We start from the raw sequence: 20,578 nt of genomic DNA on the forward strand, positions 1-20,578 counted from the left end.
ACTGAAAAACAGCTGGCACAGGATTTCTCAGCAGTTCAGAAGGGATGAAGAGATTATATCTGGGCTGGCTAATCCTGTGTGGGCAGGGGGAAGAAAATGTGGGGATCTGCAGTGGGGATCCCACTGTTGGACGGGCGTGGGGAGGGGGAGGAGAGGGGAGGAGGAGGAGGAGATCGCTGTGTAAAACCCCTCACTCTGGAAGGGAAGGGGGGAGAAGGCTGCACTCACTGGTGATGCCTTGAACAGAATCCATCCCAGCAAGCCAGCACTGGCCCTGAGTACAAATCACATCCAATTTCCAGCTCCTCAATGGCCTCTATTGAGTAATAAATCAGCTCTGCATCCAGGCAGCCCGAAACACTCGCACTCTCACAGTTCCCTTATTGAGTGCTGAGAAGCTAAAGCCTCCTCGCCAAGGCCAGCAGGCTGGGGAGAGTCAAACATCCAAATCTCCTCAGAGCTCAGCAGCGAAAAACAAAATAAAAAACCCTGCCAAAAACCACAAGACAGAAAACAAGTCCCTGAACTGCAGATCACCTGCACATCTCCATTTGTTCAGCTGTTTTCCTCCAGATGATGCAGTGGGCCAAGGAGTCATCTGGTATCGTCAGCTCAGAGAGGCAAACAAGCCAATGCCCTGTCTAATTCAGTGCTGATCTACACACACAGGGAGCAGGGCTCAGCTCCCAGCCCTTGGTCATCTTTGCAGCTGTTTAAAGCCTGGTTTTCTCCCCAGGCACTTCATGACCATCTCTTAGATGCCGCCTTTAAACTCCAGTATAGCAGCTCTTCTTTGAACTGACCATACAGGCAGAAGTCTGCAAAGACACCAGAAGGACTGGGGGACTCAAAATCTGTTAATTTTACTGGGCTCAGGTTTGTTCTTCTGTAAAGAGTTCCTGGAAGTTTGGATATAGACACATAGATGCAGCACCTCCTGCAGCATGCCCAGTCTGCCTGGGCCACCTCCGGGTGGGGATGGGACACCCAGGTGGATTTGGGCTGTTTTTTGTTCTCTGCATCACCAGCACAAAATCCTAACCCAGCTGCAAGCCAGAGTAACCACAGCAACCACCTCCATCACATCTGGAAGTATCTTTCCCTCTCACAGCCCTTTCCTCCTATTCCATCCATTCCAGCCCTTGAAGACACCAGGCAGAATGAGTGTAATGCCAGATCCTGCACTGGTTTAGTGCTGGAAACCTCTTAGTGTCCCCTCACAGATGGATGGGGCTGGGGAACTAACACTGACCCGGAACACAAATCCACCCCATCCCACTCATGGGCAAGCTGGAATGTGAGATGAACCAACAGAGGATGCAGGATCTCAGCAAGGAAAAAAAATGGAGCAGAACAGGAGAAAAGATGATTTAAAATCTCACAGTGCACCTTCAACTCATTGCTTGTCAACCACAGTGTTGCTGGAAAAGAGTCAGAGATCACTCAGGCAGATCTGAGCTAGAAGTTAATTTATTGAGTAGGTAATAGGCTGGTAAATAAGATAATGTCAGATCTGCTGATCCTTTAATACCCACATGTTCACTCATAGCTATTATACACTGATATAAGCACTGTAATGTGACATATAAACAAAGGTAGAACAATGAACACAAAACTACAATGATTAACAAGGCTACAATTAGGTGTAACATCAAATTCAAAGCTCCAGATGCTGTTGGTGACTATCCAAGCAGATTTTCTCACCAGTGATATTTTTCATCTTTCTTCACTCTGTCTGGGACACAGTGGGTTATGAAAGGAGCTCAGTAGTTAAAGTTGCATCTCATAATTTTAGTGAAATAACAAATACTTATGTTTGAGGGGTTGTGTATATATACAGTGGTGATGTCTATAAATAGAGAATCACAAAGGACTCTCATGCAAACACATCCAGTCCCAACACACACAAGTACAGTCTCAGAGGTCTCACTGGGATGTATTTCAAAATGACAAACATTTTGTTCGGTGTCAAGACAAATGTCTTGGGTCTCAACAGTATTACATTCACAAATAAATCCTTGTTGTTTCCACGCAGCACATGTGTCAGCAGTGACAGTTTGCCATTTGTTCCCATTTTGCTGGGCCCATACTCCGTGTTCTAAAGGATGGAGTACAGTTCCACGGTGATTCGATCCCAGCTCAGTGCCTGAGTAAACAGAATCATTTAGGCTGGGAAAGATCTCTGAGATCATCAAGTCCAGCTGTTAAGCATTGCATATGGCTAAAACAAAAGCTGTGGCTTTGCTGCCGGTGGGGTCATCAGTGAGGTTTACTGGATACCACCAAGACTGGAAATATTTTTTTAATTAAGTCACAGTTTCCCAAATTCCCTTTTGAATCTCAACGGGTAAGGTGCCCTCACCACCTTCCCTTGTAACTATTGCTGTAGTGGGTTGCACCCATAACTGAGCTTGGATACAGCTAAAAGCTATGGAAACATTATTCTGGGCGATGCCAAGTGCGTCTGCAATTAGGTGGGGGCCCTTTTCACTGATTCTTTGCCATTTAGATAATATATCATCTAAGAGCCACTAACTGGTTCCTAATGCCAACAAAGAAGATTGTTAACGGGTTTTCTTGTTTATACAAATCCCTTGTTGCCAAGCAGAATTTATTTGCCAAAACTTCCACATCCATGCTGTTTAATACTCCTAATCCTGTTCCCAGGATGCCAGTCACATCTCTCCTCGCTCGTTTCGGGGATGCGAGGGTTCACCCAGGCAACCTTGTGAACAGCCCTGTAGAGATGTGTTTGGGAAGGGTAAGCAGGTAGGTTTGAATGCAGAGATATTAACCTGCAGTGATGGATTAAGTAGTGTTTGTTGCTGGCCTGTATATTTAATAGCATAGGGCCCAACTTCAGAAATCTGGGGGGGATAACATTTCAGCAGCCTTACTGGGGGTCTGAGATGCACTGTGGAGGTTATGGTAGTTTTTGCTGTAAAATATAAGCCATCCTAGTTTCAATTCAATTCTTTATCTCCAGGATAAATAGATAAATTATATCTCCAAGTGCATCCTATTTCTCTATCCATATGTTCTTCTAATGTAACACTCATTGAACAGCTATCAGCCCAGTTAGATCTAGACCCCTTTTCAAAGGAACTATATTGAAAACTAAGTAAGTAAATTTCCCCTGTATTGTTTGGGGATTGTCTTTCACATATTATGATTGCATTTCCCTCTGCCAAATTCGTGTTAATGGGTGGATTCCCAAATTTGTACTATTACAGCTTGCTTTGTTAGTGATTGTAATGCACTCAGGCTTAAATGTGATTACAATCATTACCATATTGGTTTGTACAAATAAAAGACCTGCGGGTCTCCACCCCATGCATCAGGCTTGTTGATGTATAAACTAGATCTGGTTCATGTTGGAGATGAATATTTCTGCAAGAAAAATAAGTATTCATCCAGAGGGTTTTTGACCTCGTCTCCAGGGGAGGTGTTTTGATGCTGTTTGTTTTTCGTGTTTTGGTATCCCCAGTTTGCTTCCTGGAAAGTGAAATAAGTCTTAGCAGGGAGACTCCAAACTGGTTATCCCTTCTAGTGAGTGACTAGAGCATTAAAACAACATTAACACAAAGTTTAGCTTTCTTTGGTTACCCCCTTGGGGCCCAATGGACACTTCAGTTTTAGTAGTAAGGGCCACCTTAAACTACAGTTCATCTAACTCACCCTCTTCACTGCTCTCATCCCTAAATTCTTGGTCAGGGTCCCCCCATATATCTCCATCCCAATCTTCTGGGGATGCAGTTAATGGATCGTTGTGGAGTGGGGGGGATTGGGGACCCAAGTTATCATAAGTTCTAGTTTGTTCTCTACTCTTTTTCACTTTTCCTTCCACCCCCCCAACAGTTGTTTCTGCAATTGATCTGTTCACAGAAATAACAGCATTTCTTGTTGCTTTCTTTGTTCAACCTCATCTTGTAACATTCTCATTTCCTTTTCTTTGTATTCCTTACAATGACACGCTGCTTCCAAACACATTTACAACATCTTGCATATTATTTCCTTTTCTTTGCCATATTTCAGTTTCCCTCTCTCAAAGCTTAAGTGTTCCTCTATCTTACTCCGATTACACAAATTTTTGAACACCCAATCCTCAGGAAGTCTTGGAGAAGGTCTAATTCCATGCCTCCATAACTAGTAAGTAATTGAATCTGCCATCCGACTGACTGTGCTTATTTTGTCACAGGAGAAAAGTCAGAAAGATCACTCAGGTGGATCTCGGTATTTAGTTTACTGAGTTCTAGTCAGCAGATTTAGGTATGCAAAATATTTCATATTTAATAAGTACAGATGAATTGGCTGTCAGTACCCTACTATTTACTCACTTAAAGTTAGTAGGGGATGCAAAGACTACTGCTAAGGTTATTAGACATATCTTAAATGTTACATGCATGCAAAAAATGTCAGCTATCAACCCATGGATGTCTGGTGTCAGGTAAGGGATCTCTCAGCCTCTTATCAGCCCAGACTCCAGCCAAACTGTGCTTTTCTGGGGGTTGGTGCTCAGTTCTCACTGGTAGCCACGCACAGCAGAATTAATGTTGATCAGGGTGAGTTGCTGAGCACCTGCTTGGCCCAAAGTTCAGTTAACTCAAGGAGTGCATCCATCATACCATAGTCCTGCAGCCATCATCACAGCAAACCAAGGACGGCTCATTCTACAGCATTCCCGATCTCCAGCAGCATCCAGACACACCCTATGGACACTGCCAAACCTTCCAGGCAGTGATTTGGGCAAGTCCATCCTGCCAGGGCTGGTCTCTGCTCTTACCTGTCAGACATTCCCCCCGGGAGGGGCTCTGGGGATGGAGCTGGGAGTGTCCAGGGCTCATGGGCAGCCACAAGCACATCTCCATCCTGCCTTCCATCTGATGTGACAGAGACAGCATCAACTGATGGACCATGAGCACACCATCCTCCTTCCTACAGGAGGATTTTGTACTTACCCAGCCAGGCCTCTGTTTGCACTGGGAAAGCAACAATCCTGGGTCTCCCCATAAGGTCTCTGGGGAGAAAACAGATACCAGGGGAAGAGGAATGCAAAGGTATGGAGGGCACCCATCCCAAATAAAGAGCTGTCTTTACCCACAGCACACCTCTAATCTCTAGACTCTGCACCCTCTGGCAGCCCTTTCCTCCTCCCACATACCCCCCAGCACCCACAGCACTCAGGGGCTGCTCACTTCCACAACACAGGCTGATGCAAAAGCTACAACCACCCCTGACCCAGCAACTTCACCACCTGAAAAGCCCCAGAGACAAGCTCCTTGCTACAAGCAGACAAAGTTTAATTGAGGAGGGAGAGAGCAGAACAAGAAAGTGATGACAGACAGTCCTGTGCAACCTATTTGCCCAAAAGCTGCACTGTTTGTTCCTGCTGAGCTCTGCCTTGTAATAAAGGTTAACCTCACCCTATTTTCCTGCCTCTTTCCCAGGGAGGTGGCAGGATGACTCTCAGAGAGACCAGGGCAGCCTCAGGCAGCCTCCTGCAGCACCACCAAGCCAAGGGGGGCCCAGCAGCATGCCAAGGGGGTGCCTGGGGAGACATCAGTGTGCACATTGCACCAGCAGCCCAATTCCCAGCTGAGGAAGTCGGAATAAACCAACCAGGGGCGCACATTTGCCTTCCTTCCTCTCCATAGTCACACACCCTGGGGAGCAGAGTCTGCTCCTTCCTCCATCCACAGCACTCACACTCATCCTCATGCCGATACAGGAGCTAAGAACCCTCACAGGTGAAGGTCCCAGCCCTGTGGTCAGTGCAACAAACCCAAGAAATCTTCCACCTGACAGCTGCCTTCAGCTCCCAGGGAGCCAATCCCCACAGCCCGAGGTCGCTCCGGTGGATGCAGGAGCAGAGTTCTGCCGAGGATGAATAGATCACAGCACGTTCATTTTGTCCCAAACACACAGCTGAGCCCAGCAGGAGCCAAGACCTCCCTAAGCTCTCCCTGAGCCCTGTGATGCTGTCCTGCTGCTGCCCTCCACCCCGGGGGCAGCTGCATTTCTGCACTGTTGCTCCTGGGTGAGGAGGAGGACGGTGACAGCGCCGGAGGATGCTCCAGAGAGCCAGCCCCGCACTCCTGCTGCCTCCTCTTGCCACACAGTGGTCTAGTGCTTTTCCTTATGGATGTTACACTTGGCTGACCCTGGGGAGATCCACTAAGCCTTTCCACAGCTGCTCCTCGAACAGAAGCCTGTGTGTGGGGCAGCGTTAAGGCAGGAGGCCATATGGCCCAGCACGGGGACAATGAGCCTCTCGCTGCGATGAGCACGGCTGGGATGAGCCATTGTCATGACTGATGGCATCAGGACTCTGGGGGAGTCCGGGAGGGGGAGCAGGTTTTCACAGCAGATAAACCCTAATGAAGGAAGAAATAACTTCCCCGTGATGAGGGAGGTTTACAGAGTTCCAACAGACACATCTGGCTCTGCGAGGGAGGAAACACCTCTCTGCCAGCAAGGCCAGAGAGCACTACCTGGGCAGCATAGCCAGGGGTGCTGGGAAAGTGCCTCTTACTGCTGGGCTTGGCAGTGAGAGAAGGAGCAAACATTCTGTGTAAGAGCTCAGGGGGAAGAGGGAGAGCAGAACAGGCTCACAGGGGAGCAGGCTGGGGACTGCAGGTCCTCCCCAGTGCTGCAGCCTCTCCTGTTGCAGAGAGGGCAAGAAAACTGTGCAGATCAAATGCATCCCCCACAGCGACCAGAACTCCTTTCAGAGGGGAAACTGAGGCACGGAGCCAAGGAGTGGTTCCTACGGAGCAGGAGACAGCCCCACACTAGGAAGAAGAAAACTTAAAAACTGCCTTTGCACCTCACAAGTTGGTTCCCACAAGGAAACTCTGTTGTCTAATACTGGCTTGAGCACATCCTACAGCCTTCCCCACTGCATGGGAGGAGGCTTTGCCATAGGAACTGCTGCTGAGCCACCTTATATTAGAAGTTACTACAGCTCTGCCTGGAAGCCTGCCCCGTGCTTTCTATTTTTAGCTGCAGGCAGACCTATTCATATCAGTCAGTGCTGAAACTCAGGTCCTTACGCAGGGATTTGGTGCAGTAATTCAGGGCCATGCAGGAAGCCAGGTGCTCAGGCTTCAATACAGCTCACCAGGATAAATAATAAACCTATGAGCTGAGTGCTTGTGAGGCTGGGAGGTTACATGGTGGGGTGGGGGGGAACAGGAGTGTGCTTTGCTAAAGGCATTCCCATCATACACACATTTATTCCACAGGATCACACCACTGATTATGTGCAGAGTGAGGCACAGGCTCGAATGTGATTTACCAGCTCAGGGCCAGAACCTGCAAGGGAAGCAGAAGAAATGGGATGAGAGAGAAGGAAGAAGGGCCCAGAAGTGTAAACAGCTTCATAAGGCTCCAAACTGGTGGTTGTTTTTCTGCTTGTTATTTTACCTTAAAATGCTTTTTAGAAGAGAAGCACTTCATTAGAGCTTAACAACAGGACAAGTAAAAAAATGCCTGCTTTCACAGATAGTCACAGTGAACATAAGGAGAGTAAATCTCAGAGGTCTGCAATAACTCAGAGTTATTTGAGTAAACCAATGCAGCGGCAAGATACATATGTTGGGTGATGGAGTTCCCAATCAGCCAGACCTTGTTCTAATGACACTTTATCACGCTTCCTCCTCTCCCAAGTGTGATAGCACTTGCCAAATCTACTCAGGTACCTGACAGATTGAAAAATAAAAAAGCCCTCAGCAGTGAGACTACACACCTCCTCCCCAAGAGCACTGACATTGCCCAACACCCTGCAGGGGAGGGGCTGCAGAGCCACCAGCCAAGAGGAATTGTGGCACCCACATTCCCCCCAGGGAGAGGCAAAGCACTTCCTGAAAACCGTCCCTCTTCCTCCACCCATAACCTGCCTCTTCTGCACCTTGTCCCCAACCTGTGTGGGAGAGGTGTCACCCTCTGAGCCCACATTACATCATCGTGGGAGGGATTAAATCACTGCAGGTTCCCCAGAGGATCCCTGCTGTGCCCCAGCAGGAGCACCAGGTCAAACAGGAGGGGACCCCAAACCTTCCAGTGCAGACACCTCACATCAAGAAGCTCTCAGATGTGAAGCTGTGGATATTCGTAATATCCTTAATTCACATTTAATGTCCTGGAGCTCTCAATGGGTCCAAAAAGCCCCTGCAGAGCCAAGAGCCCCTAGGCTGGGTGCTCAGGAGGAAATGAGAGAAGCCCCATGAAGGTGGAGGGAGTGGCATCAGTGCTGGACCTCGACATTTACAGTGGTGATTTCTCTGTAGCTGCTTTGCAGCCAGTTGCTGACTGTTGGTTACCTCTTTCTCTTCCCCATTGTGTTTCCAAGTGGCAAACCAGAACATGTGAGTACTCCCATGAGCCTCCTAACTATCACTCAGTACTTGGGGGAATTTAATTGAGAAATCCTTTGTCTGATTTGATTCAAATTTTGTAGATAATACTATGTGGAGCTCCGCCAGCTATTCTGGAGCTGTCATCATCATTACACTTCATGGCAGCTGAACTCAACCTTGGCATAGGAAACTTGAGTATGTACTCACCCCAAAGAAAGCTCACCCTGCTGCAGGGGCTTGGAGGAGGAGAGCCACAGCCAAAAACTGTCTGTCCTGCTGACAGGCATTTGTAGGGTCGATATTTGTGGATTCAATCCCACCAGTTTTCACACAAGGAGACACCGCACAGAGCACTTAACTGGGGTTCATCCTTCCTGCCTGCAATGCCTGTTTGCTCCTGTCTGTAGCAAGCAAGAAGCCTGAGGCTCTTCTGCTGCAGGGTGCTGCACTCAAAGAGCTGGCAGGAGGGTTTTCCACACTTGCACACGCTGCTGGTCCCCAACCACTGCCCTTGGTCACTCAGGATGGGACTTGCTGGTGGCAGCCCCAGCCCTCCTGACCCGAGGGGTCAGCAGAGCAGATGGAACAAACGGGCAAATGCTGTTTCTCCCATCCACACTTTCTCCAGGGTAAGCAGCGACAAATTAAGGGACAAAAAGAGCCCGAAACAAAACAACAGAGAGCATGTGAGCGTATCAAGCCCTTTTCCACCCCCGGTTTATGCTTCAGCTGCTACCTTGAGACTGGCACAGAAACCAACGTGCCGTTTGCTTCCCACAGCTCCTGGGATCTCCGTGGCACAGTTTACGCCTGGGTAACTCAGCTTCTGGAGGCCATTAGGCAGGGTAATTTCACCAGTTCCTAAGCAAATGCCTGGAGGGGTCCTTGCAAAGCCAGTTCAGCGCAGCTGAAATATGGAGGAAATGTTCGTTGGAATCCTAAAGAGAAATGTAATGACTGCTTTGTAGTAAAGCACATTCAAATCAGCCCCATTTTGGCTGATCAGGGCACAATCTTATCAGCACTCTCCAAGAAGAAATACTTCTGATCCAGTAAGTGAGCTTAACATCTTAATGGAAAAGTTTTCATCAACTGACAACACCCATTTTGGGGAAAACTAGCTCACAGCATCACTCGGGTGCAGACTTTAAAAGCAAGTGCATTTTTTTCTTTTTTTTTCTATTTTTTCCTTTTTTTTTTTTTTTTCATTTCTGAAAAGGCACTTTCCATTTGATGGGCCCAGCTCAACTGAGATGCCAGCTGGCCAAACAACGTCAGTAAAGGTTTGCTCTGCATAGGGGGGCTGAGACCTGTTTATTCACCTGTGTGCTGGTGAAAACAGGGCTCTGCAGAAGTTCTCTCGTGATCAGCTTCCACATCTGTGTGTGGCTGCTGGGTCCTGACCGGGGTGGTTGGGAGTGATCTTGGTTGCAGGGCTTGGAAAGCTGGAGCAAGCCCCTGGAAAGGCTGTGAGTAACAAGGTCCTGGGTCATCCAAGCCCAGCAATACAGCACAGCAAAAACTTGGAGCAACCGTTTTGGGAACAAGGATCCAGGGTAAGCATCACTGGTGCCACCAGTTCAGCAGCACCACGAAGAGGAACTAAGTGAGAAATCCAAAGAAAATGCTGTGGGTTCACCAGCAGCTTGCAAAGCAGAGGAGAAATAGTCCCTGGTGGGGTGTCTGCACTGAATCCCCAGAAGAATGAGGGGGTCCCCACAGACAGAGGAGGCAGGAGGGATGCTTCTCAGCCCGTGCTGGCTGACAGAGCAGCTTTGGAAGTGGCAGTAGCTAGTAATTTGTTGTATCCTACTGTCTCAAGGTTCATGTCTGCAGGTTCTCCTCACAATGCTCAGGGAATGAGTGTGCTCCTCGCCCTGCCTTAGAAATGGGAAAAGAGAAGCAGAGAGAGAAGTAGCAATGGGTTAAAAACAGCCAAGCTTACCCCATGACTGATGAAGCAGAGCCTACACCTGCAGTCTGTGTCCTTGGGCTCCAGACCTGTTCCTCTGCCCAGCCAGGTGCCTACAAAGGCTGCTCTGCTCTTGTCCTGCCTCCCCTTTCAAACCCTGGCTTTGCCACCTGTGCCAAACAGGACAGCAGGCAGGTGGCTTGTTAGAAACTGTCCCTCCAACATCCCAGCCTGTGAATATGCAATGTGTATTGCATTTTGAGAGCTGTCTGGGGAGCTGGCAGGATTAATTAAAAGACAGGGAGACAGGACGAGTAGGTGAAAGGTGTTTGTGAAGAGCAGCAGGCCAGTGTTTCTCAGTGGGTATGAGCAAAGGCTAGAGAGAGCTGCAGGAAGAAAATGGGAGGCTCTCAGCTCTCCCACTGGTATACCCAGGCACAGACTGGTACACCCAGGCACAGACTGATACTTGGCAGCTGTAAGCACTTGCCTGAGCTCACCTGTGTGTGTTCCTGTGTGTGAGCATACAGATGCTCACCTAAGAAGGGACTGTATATCAGCCAACTTGTGCCCTGAGCCATGCTCATGCAGAAGCATGTGCCAGTAGAGAGCAGCAAACAAACCCCAAGAAATCCAGTTTCCTCTGGCTGTATGAAAATGTGCAGGACCAACTCCTGCATGTGCAGCTCCTGGCACACAGCAGGTCTTGCCCAGCACCCTTGGCACAGCAAGGAGGAGAGGGCCCAAGAGTCCCTGCAGAGGAACCTGTTCAGATGAAGGCATCAGGTGTCTTGCCAGATGATGCCTTTGAACAAAGGGCTCTGCCAAAGAAAACCTACTAAGCAAGCTTGGGTGAAACTCAAAAGCTCTGGTACCCTCCAGAAAGTGGATTCCTTTGCTGGCTGCCCCGGGCAAGCTCAAACATCTGCCCCCAAGCAGTAAGTGAGGAAGGAGGACTTGGCCTCTAACTTTGATCTCCTCTCCTGAGTACCAGTGACTGCACTGTCCTTAGGGCAGAGGGGCTGCTGTTATCCCAGCTCCAAGGATAGCACAGTGCATGATTTCCCTTTGGTAACTCCCACCTACCTTCCCCCGACGTTTAGGGAAATGGGCTGCTTGATCTGCGTGGGATTTTTTCCTCTTCAGCTCCGACAATCCTCTGATACTGCCTGTGCTTTTCTTTGGCTCTAAACACAGCCCTCAAGTTGTTTCTCATATCAAACGCTCCCAGTCAATCTGATTTTTGGAAAACATAGCGCGTCTGGGGAGAAACCTGCAAAATATAGAACACATTCCCCATTTGCATCCGAATGTTGAAAAACCCCAGCACTCCTCTATGGTACATCATATCAGCACTACACCCGCCATGAAATATTCATGGCCATTTATTATGATGTTGTTTATTATCCTCATAAAACTTTCCAGCAATCAGTGTCTCTATTTGCTCAGCCTCCAGCCTGGATGGGTGCTTTTGTGTCTCCTTCAGTGCTGGCAGTGTTTGAATTAATCCAGGTCCCCCATCCCTGTGAGAAAGACACCGCTGCCCTCCAGGGCTCAGTCCATCCTGGGCTGCTTCCCTGTTTATGGCATCAACAGAGCACTAACTGGGAACAGGAGGGTGGCCATGACACACTCTGCCTGCATTAGGATTCTGGAATGGAATGAAGTTCAACCCAAGATTGACCTCCTGAGCCCAGTGGGACAGCACATACAGCAGAGGAATTAAATGGTGTTGCCAGTCCTGCATGGGTTGGGAGGACACTGGGACATGATGCTGGTCTCCCCATCCATGTGACTTAAAAAAGAGAAGGGAAGCAGTCAGTGAGGACAGCTCCGGGAGGTTCATGGCAACTGCCAGATTAATGTTAGCTGCTAAATGCTTTTCAAATGGGTTGTTCTCCATTTCCTCCTCAGCCCCCCCTGAGGGTCTGGTGTAGGAAGAACAGACACAAACCTGCAACCACCAAACTGCCCTCCTGGCAGAGAAGCAGAGGTGAGGGCTGGACCCCGAGGGAGGGTGTGAGAAAGACAGAGGTAGTTTCTGGGACAGATACAGTTTCTGATTGAGAGCAGTCTTTTTTAGCAGGACACTTTGTAAAGAGTGCCCATTCTGAAAACCTTTTATTCTTCCTGCAAGAGCTTGTGAGACCTGCCCTTTTCGTGTGGAGGGGAGTAAAAAAAAGATCTCCGAGGACAGAGAGAGCAAGAGCTCTCCTTTCACAGAGATTGCAAAGCTGAATCTCGGCGGAGTGACCTTGATACAACCTCTTGTTTCAAACACACAGCAAACATTTCTGCGTTGAACAAACTGCTGCAAGAGGATTCGGGCTCCTCACTTACCAATGCACTGGCACTGCTTCTCCCCAGAGCACAGTGTCTTCCAAGAGCAAACTGCATCAGCCTCAGAAAAATAAATAAATCTACTTTTCACATCATTTCATCTTCTGATAACGGTAATGAACTCAGTCTGAGGCATTACTGGGAATTAATGACTGGCTGCCTCCTGACTCACCAGCTCTTCCCAGGCTATCATAAATTCCCAGGAACTGTTGTGAACCACACATCAAGCTGGCCAAGCTGAAAATAAAGCCATTGTCCAAAACCCTGGGGCAAATATGCAACGTGCCAATCCCACCTGGAAGCCTGGGAATTGAGATGAGCTCCCAGATAAATGGTGCTGCTCTGCCCTGATGGCTCTCTGGGGGCAAGCAGAGGGAGCTGCTTCCTGGGGCAGGATCCTGCATGATCCCAACACTGGTTCTGCGTCACTTTTCCAAAATAATCCTGGTTGAAAGCAGCACACATCACCCTTGGGGAACTGTTCCTCTGGATAATTAAACTCATATTGCATGCCATACCTATAACCTTTTTCCTGGCTGACTCCTCAGTGTCGCAATGCTCTTGTCTGAGAGATTAAAGAGCCTCTCAGAAGCTGCTCCTGGACGTAGGAACTTCCAGACCATTATCACATCACCTCTAACCTGCTCTTAATAAACTAAAAGAAGATGCTTCATTACTGAGTTCAAGCTCTGCAGCTCATGCCTGCTTGGTAGTTAGAAACCAGGGTACATCATATATGTGAGGCCTCTTAGACTTCCTGCCTTTCAGATCACACAGATTCTTTTTGGCAGGGAGAAGGGCTAATAAAATTGACAGATCTATATACTTATTTAAATATCTGGATTTCCTGCTCTCCCAGTTGCAAATGCAAATTTGTATGTAACTAGCTCCAGTAATTAGGGTTAATAATTAAAGAGCATTTGGAGATTGTGCAATTTGTGAAGTTCTCCATCAGAAAGGACAGATTAAGTTTGCTGCTCTTTTTGAAAAATACAAATTTCTGTCATCAGCTGTTCATTGAACATGTCTGCCCGGACTGCTTGTCTCAAGAAATTTAACTAAATTAACAGATTTAGTTATTATGTATTAAGTACAGGCCATGCCCAGATTTTTATGAATCAGAGCGTTCCACTGGCAGAACAGATAGAGGTACAGCAGACAGTGGAATATGTTTTAATTTGGAGAAAATATAGCTGCTACATCAAATCAAAAGGCTGAGCAGTTCCACTCCAGCCCATAGCTGCATTCATTTACTTGGGTCTCACTTCTGTTGGAGTTATACTTCCAAACTACTTAGTCTCCAAGGACAATTGCTGTGCAGTACAGGCCAGTGCAGGAGGGAGATTTGTCTCATGACAGATTATCCCCAGGGAGAACAAGCACAATGCTCCAGGGGCTTTGAGAAGATGAGGCCTGAAAAATATTCCTGCACTACAAATGTGTTCTTCTTCCCCTCTGCAAGTCCTTGGGTCCCTCAGGGCAGGGCTGGGCACACAGTGGGTCCTGGACCAGCATTCATCTCCCTTTGGGAGCCAGGTCACGGGTGCTGCAGAGTATCCCTGGTTAGCCCAGGAGCTGTAGCTGTGTCCCTCCAGGTCTTTAATTAAGGCAGCTTGGGCTTTCCAAGCAGTGGAGCATGAAAGCAGCACCTCATAAAAACGTCCCAGTCCCAATAACGCTTCTAAATCAGCTTCTTGGGATGCAGCTGTAACAAGCCCCACGGAGAAGCCGTGGCAGCAAGGGGAAGGGTTTATTGGCTCTTAGTTATGAGCTTTGGCACAACGCTCTGCATCTGAGTCTCTGGAAAACAGCAAGGAGGAACACTCCAGCACCGTGCCCCCTCCACCAGCAGCTCTCCACTGCTCCCACACCTTGCCACACATGTTGTGCAGACACTGCAACAGCTGCATCCTGATTCTAATTCTCCAAAGACCCACAAATCAACAGTTTCTGATCTTTCTCTTCAGAGGACCTCTGCTATTTTGCTGGTGGTGACCCGTGTACAATTGATTGAAGCTTCCTGACACGCCAGCTGCTCCCAGGTTCCTTGTTGCTACCCTTTGAGAAGAGTCCCACGGGTCAGCAGACCACAGACTAAAAGCTGCCAAAGTGAACAAGTCCCTAGATGGGGAACCTCTTGATTAAGATCTCTTTAACCTGACTGAATCCCCGCCTGCAGGATCACAGGCGGCAGCTGGAAGGCTTGGTGTGCTCAGAAAGACACAGTTAATTGTGAGAGCAATTAGCCTCTGCAAGAATTCACCAAGTACATGATGGATTCTCTCTGTCTGGAAGTGTTTAAATCTCAGTGGAGATCCTTTGGAAAGATAAGCTTCTGTTTGGCCAGGCTGGATGGGCTTAATACAGGAATAAACCACTTTATGCAAGAAGAGACGAACAGAATGGTCTTTTGAGCTGGAAAATGTCTAAAATCTATGAAACTATTAATAGAGAGTGAGACATTTCTAGTGGGTTTGACAGCTAGATGACAAATCTGTGTTAAATTCCACAGGATCCAAAGAAACCACTCAGCCTCATTTTCTGATATCCTCCAAGGGGTTTCCCAGTGCAGGGATTTTAGTTTTCCATTTTTTAGCTTTAAAATCATTTTCCAAATGGGAAAACTTCTCAACCTCCCCTCCTCTCACCTCCCTCTGCTCCTCCATCCTCTCCTCTGTCTCGGAGAGTACATGCCAAGCTGTGTGTGGGTGAACCCCTGGGAGAGGTGGCAGCAGAGCCATCCCACATGTGTGTGATGAACACAGAGCAGTGGGCAGAAGTAGGAGAGACCAAACTCTGCACTTTCCCACCTCAGAGCAACCTCAGAGCCTGGGTATAAACCCCTTGTATACCCTGGAGAAGCCCCATGGCACGAGGGGTGTGGGAGTCAGTGGGCTGCACGCATTCTGCTGCTCCCAGAATAGCTTGGTTTATCAAGTATTTCCTTTTTAACTCTGCTACAAAGCTTGATCCTCCCAAATTCATCAGGGAACAGCAGCTGTGGTTGGTTGTCTTAAGTGCAAAGTATCAACTAAAAGTGGAAGAAATGAATGAAAAGGTAGCCAGGCCCACTAATAATAACAACAATAATAATAGTGTATAAATGTTTAGGACATTAAAAGTAGAGACAGGCAGTCTCTGAATTTCGGTGGGACTTCCTGAAAGGCATGACAACAGTACCCTGTACTGGGAAAATCTGCTCTCTTGTGAGGCTGCCAGTCCTTAGGAAAGCAAAGAGGTTAATGAAGTAGAGGGAGAAAAGATTGTAATGTTTCCTGCATTTTGCTGTAATTTAAATGTGTGCTAAGTACTGCATTCTTCTAAAAATCCCAAGTGGAAGAAGTAAAATAACAACCACTTGAAGGATTTAACCCAGGAGTCCTCAATTCATATTTTTAATATGAAGTTTGTATAAACCTGTGGAAAGCCTGGGAAAAAAATCTGTAAGCAGCAGCTGCTGCTGAAACCCCTGGAAGGGGAATAATTCGCAGAAGGATCCAAGACTTGTTTCTCTTGGACACGCCTTTTTAATATGACACTCTCCCTTCTCATTAAGGGGCTTCTGATCATCCTCTGTGCACAATTCAATGTGCAGCACAGCAGGAATGATGGGACAGGGGGCCTGGTGACACAGAGTTGGATTTCAGGAGCGTGCTGCCATGGAAGATTAAGCCCAGGATTTGAGGATCGGCAAGATCCAGAATGATGTCCAAAGAGAGCAGCAGGGTTCACGTTTCTCAGATGGATCCCATCACTCCACTCCCTGGGAGAGCTCCCAGCAGCTGCCACTCTTGGTTCCCACCCATCCTCACGATGCTCCCAAGCACTGCTCCCACCACTGCTCCAGTGCCTTTGGAGAAGGTGTCTTTTGCTCATCCCCCTTGCAGGCTGTAGCTGAGCGTGTGTGGGTGGTGTCAGATCCCCAAGACACACATAAAAAGCAAACACCACAGAGCTGTTCTCTACCTGTCTGACGCAGAGCAGCTCCACCAGACGGCTCCAAGCCCGCTCCCACCTCTGCTGTGGTCCCTGGAGCTGCCCATCCTGGGAATCCAACACCACTGAGGTGATCTGCAGGTGCCTTTTTTTTCCTCCAGAACCGTGCTTTGCATGAGCTCCAGGTACAGTGGCATTAAATCAGTTTGCAAAAGCAGAGCTGTGCCTGGCAGCATAAGCAGGACCTGTGACAGCAGGAGAAAAGAGCCAGTTAGTTCCTGAGCCTGAATCCTGCACCCAGATGCCAGAAGCCTCTGCATCCCTGCCTGCCTGGGGCCAGCAGTCCCTCTGAGCACCAGCTGTTGCAGGATCAGAATGAAAAGATTACAAAAGCATGATATAAAGGTACCCATATGGGCAGTCCCAGCAATTCAGGTGCCTATATCCATATGGAGCTGGAACCCTGGGATCCAGGGTTCATCCCTAGAAGGGCTGATCCTTTCACTCACCTTCCTGCAAAATCACTTTCTCTGATCTCTGCACTGCCAGACAACTTGGACAGTGTCCTCTGCCAGCTGTTACACCAGATGCCTGATAATGCAGGGACCATGTCATCCAGCCAGGGAGAGGCTGTGTAACACCATAACAGCTACACTTTTCTCCCCTTTTACTGCACCCTAATGTAGTGCAAGAGATTGAACCTGCACACACTCAGTGGGATTGTGTAGCCAAATTAGTCAGGATCAAAGCCCACCCTGCCCCACTGAGGGGAGTGGCACTCGACATTCCTCTGTTCACATGATCAGATGCTTCAGAGACACCCATCATCTGGATGAGCCCCTTTGCTCAGGGAGGGAGAGGTGTTGGGGTGCCGGAGGTTGGAGCCACAGTCCCACGGAATCACATCAGCCCAGGTCAGGGTGGGAAGGTCCGTGATGGATGCTGAGTGAGGGAGAAGGATCTGCTCAGGAAGGGCCTTGTAAGGGTGGGAAGGCAGCCCAGCGAGGAGCCTGCTGTAGCAAAGATGATGGAAAAGGGCTGTGCAGCTTGTGAATGGGGTAGCTTTGGGCACCGCTGAGCTGCGGTGGAAATGGGCTCGTTGGAAATGTGGTAGTGAGCAGGCAGTCCACAGGGGACATCAGGGCACATCAGCTGAAACACAGCCTCAGTGGCCACTAAAATCACCCCCGAACATTTCCACACATGTCTTGAGGCAACTTGTGGAGCAGCCCAAGGTCGGGCTGAGAGAGTTGGGAGGGGACCTCCTGCCATAAGAAGACTCCATCATCGCAGATGGCCCCAAGGTTTCCTTGGCTCTCTCCTGGTGCCTTCTCCGTGCAGATACTCACCACCCAGAGGGGCAACCTGTCACTCCCCATCTCCTCTCCCTCCCCAGTCCTCTGCAAATGGCAAATGATGGAGCTGCCAGGCAGAAGCTTGCCCTGCCTATGAGCAAAGCCAGCAGTGCTCTGGAAACTTTGCCTTCCCTCCTCAGGAGATGCGTTTTGTCAGGGCACTGACAAACCAAGCAGCACAGCCAGAGGTTCTCTCTCTGATTCCATGGAATCTGTCCCTCCCCCGAGGAGCAGCAGAGAGGAAAGATGAACATCAAGACACAGCAGTAGAGGAGTGAGGAAGCCACATGCACACACAGCTCCTGGAGAGACTATCATGCTCAAACTGCAGCCAGGATACTTGTTTGTCCCTTGTCCCCCCTTTCCACTTTCTGTCCTGGCCCTGTCAGCCCTGTGAGATGTCCAGGGCCCAGACATGCCTTTCCCAGGTCCTAAGAGGTGCAAACACCGTGGCTCTTCCCTGGAAATGCTGAGTTAGTCAAACAAACCCTGACTGTGCTTCTGGCTTTGCCCACAAAGAAACTGGCTGATATTCACAGAGCTGCTCTCAGACAGGAAAGCTTTTTTGTTTGTTGGGGTTTTTTTTCTTCTCTTTTTTTACTTGTATTTTCTTCTCTTGGTTCTTAGCTGGTACTGGGCACATTCAAGACTCTGCAGGAGGGGCCAGGCTGCAGTTGGTACACATCAACACAGCCCTGCTGATTCAGAGTGACCAAGCATCTGGTAGGAATCCTCCCAAATCAGCAGTGCATGCTTGGTGACTACTGGCACTGCAGAAGTGGAAACCACACAGAAAGACCCTACCAGCACATCTGAGTTCTCATCCCTCTTCATTACAGCTCAAGCCCTGGAGCCACAGCAACAAACAGCTTTGCCCTTCACTCTCAGCCACATTGAAGGTGAGGTTTGATTGAGCAGAGGGAAAGGCAGAAGTTTTGCCCCTTCCCTCTGTCCTGGAAGGGACAGTACCCCGTTTCAAAGCCAGCAAGAGATTTAGGATCCTTCAGGTCACTCTGGAGGTGGCACTTACCTTCAGCTCAGCTGGTCCCTGCAGCCTCAGCGATGGCACTGCAAGGTTTGTAGGGTGCTTTCCCCTAAACAACTCAAGGCTTCACAGATCTTCCTGTTCAGCTTGTCATGCCTTTTTGGAAGGTATATTGTCTTCACTGAAGCTGAATTATAAAGGCACGAATACCTAGAAAAATAACAGAGCTCTTTAATGATGCTCCTGGTCTTACAGAGAAGATTTCCTCTCTCCAGAGAAGGTTACAGAAAACACTGGTGAAGGCTGTGTCCCTCCATCTATTGCTGCTCCATGTCTATCTGTCTGCTCCCCCTCTTGTCCATTAGCTGTGAACAGCTTGCAAGGGAAAACACACCTGAAAGGTCGTGTAAGCTCATGACTTGTGGCTGGGAGAACCCTGCAAATCAGGGCTTTGCCCAGCAGATCCTCCTGGCCCTTCTGCTTGTCTTGCATGAGCAGGAGAGGGTTGGTGGAGCTTTAAAGCCAGAGGACAGTAAATCCACGTGGCACTCACTCCATTGTGTGAAGATTCATGGCTTTGTTCTCTGAAGGTCAGCCTCGTCTGTTCTAGTCAATTAAGAATAATCTATGGCTTCTCCCTCTGCTCCCTCCCCGGCCGTATGCTCCTTGTCAGCAGGAGGCCATTGGTCAAATAAAAGTCACAACTGGTCAGTGTCCCAGAGTATGCTGTGGGAAGAGCAGGAGGAGGCAGAGAGCTCCTCATCTCATGATGGGCTCCCAGGGGTCCTGCTCCTCTGAAAGGCTGAGGACTGGCAGAGGGGCACAGCCAGGGACACCTCACAGCTGCTGTCACAGATCTCACGGGGATCCCTGTGACACCCACATACATCCCTTTGCTCACTCCATCACTCTCATATGATCTTATCTCCTTCAACCCTGAGCTTTGCATCGCTGGCTCACAGCCAGAAATACCCAGTGCCTCACCTTCCCTGCCCACCCCAGTGCCTCTCTGTTACCTCCTGCTCACAGCCCCTGGAGCCTTCCTCAGAGGAAGGGCTGCTCCTTCCTGCCCTGGTCTCCCCCTGCATCTGATTCTTGGGGTATTTTTCTGTTTGCAAACAGAGGTGGAAGCAGACTACATGCAATTCCCTCCTTAGAATGCTGGAGCAGCTCAGGGCAGGGTTTGGGGATGGCAGGAGGCAAAGAAAGGCTGTTAAGAAGTCGAGACACAGGGGCAGGGAGAGGTCCCAGCCGGTCTGTGTGAGCTCCAGATGCCCGACAGACCCCACTGCCACACTGGGTTTACCAAAACCTGGATTCAGGAGCTAGCTTTGAGGTTTGAGCTTGAAACCCTTGACTTGAAGTTATTTTTTCATGGTTACTCACTTGGTGGCATCTCTAAGTATGGCCAAGCAACTGGTCTCTGTAGTCTGCAGAAGGAGTCAGTGGGCCTTGGGATCCCACATCATTTAGGTCACTGACACCAATATCATAGAACAGGCTACAACCCTGACCTGCTGACCCACAGCTGGGACCAGAGTCTGGGAGTGCCCTTCCAGTGCCTTTGGGTTATGGGGTTGCAAAAAATATCACAAAACAGCATAAATGAATTGATTTACAAGAGCTGTCTTTAAAAAGCAGCCCCTGGTGACGTGGGCAGTTTTTCAGCAGGTGCTGGAAGCAGGCCAGCACA

The 20,578-nt window shown here is 48.9% G+C and overlaps 1 long non-coding RNA gene across 6 annotated transcripts in view; it reads right to left on the reverse strand.

The window, feature by feature from the left end:
* Positions 1-1,452: 1,452 nt before the first annotated feature.
* LOC135421307 (uncharacterized) overlaps positions 1,453-20,578 on the reverse strand; it is a 39,764-nt gene continuing 20,638 nt past the window's right edge. For 3 of the 6 annotated variants that reach the window (XR_010433955.1, XR_010433954.1, XR_010433953.1), the window contains 6 exons: positions 18,931-19,095; positions 16,576-16,790; positions 11,356-11,542; positions 10,303-10,439; positions 9,680-9,824; positions 1,453-9,264 (listed from right to left, as the gene is read on the reverse strand). This is a non-coding gene — a long non-coding RNA (uncharacterized LOC135421307). Of the gene's footprint in view, positions 9,296-9,679; positions 9,825-10,302; positions 10,440-11,355; positions 11,543-16,575; positions 16,791-18,930; positions 19,096-20,578 lie in introns of all 6 variants that reach the window. The other 3 variants (XR_010433958.1, XR_010433957.1, XR_010433956.1) reach the window with 3 other exon arrangements.

This window comes from Pseudopipra pipra, chromosome 13, assembly GCF_036250125.1.
Source record: "Pseudopipra pipra isolate bDixPip1 chromosome 13, bDixPip1.hap1, whole genome shotgun sequence".
NCBI classification, from domain to species: domain Eukaryota; kingdom Metazoa; phylum Chordata; class Aves; order Passeriformes; family Pipridae; genus Pseudopipra; species Pseudopipra pipra.